The sequence below is a fragment of the Pteropus alecto genome, unplaced genomic scaffold, assembly GCF_000325575.1.
Source record: "Pteropus alecto unplaced genomic scaffold, ASM32557v1 scaffold43, whole genome shotgun sequence".
Taxonomy (NCBI): Eukaryota; Metazoa; Chordata; class Mammalia; order Chiroptera; family Pteropodidae; genus Pteropus; species Pteropus alecto.
In genome coordinates this window covers 7,488,876-7,489,498 of record NW_006435764.1, presented here as the reverse complement: position 1 = coordinate 7,489,498, position 623 = coordinate 7,488,876, and positions in this window count along the sequence as shown.

The window sequence follows — 623 nt, the reverse complement described above, 5'->3', positions numbered from 1 at the left end:
TCGTTTGTGTAAAGATTAAGGAGGTGGTGGATGGGATCGAGGGCTTAAAACCTTTGTGCCCCTGCGTCTCGGTGCTGCTCCTTTGCAAGGACAGCCGCCGGCTAATAAACTGTCTCTTGGACTAGAGCACTCGAGTTGGGCCTGGTTATTTCGGTCACAACACTTGTACATTCATAAATATTTTTGCAAAATGAGATCATACCATACGTGCTTTTTTTCAGTTGACGATCCTCTTTTTCACGTCAGACTTTTGCCTTACGTAATAGTCAAGATTCAAACCTCTCCAATTTTCTCAAAAACGTCCCTGGTGCCAGGTTTGTCCGACCCTGTCCCTTGCCTGGATTGGTGATGGTGCCCCTAGGTCTCACCTAACAAGCCTGACCTGTTGGGTAGTTAGGGCCAGGCTCGGGCTGTGTCACACCTTCTCAGTTGGTCTGGCTGCCTGCCCCCTCCTGGGATAAGGTGAGCATGTGGCCAGAACATATCACCGGGGGCCGGGGGCCAGGCGGCCCATTTCAAACAGAAACGTCACGGGCCCTCCTGCAGCAGAAGCCTACAGCGCCAGGCTGTGGGAACGGGACTGGGCCTAAGGTCTGGAAAGGGAAATGTGCCTTATGCCAAAA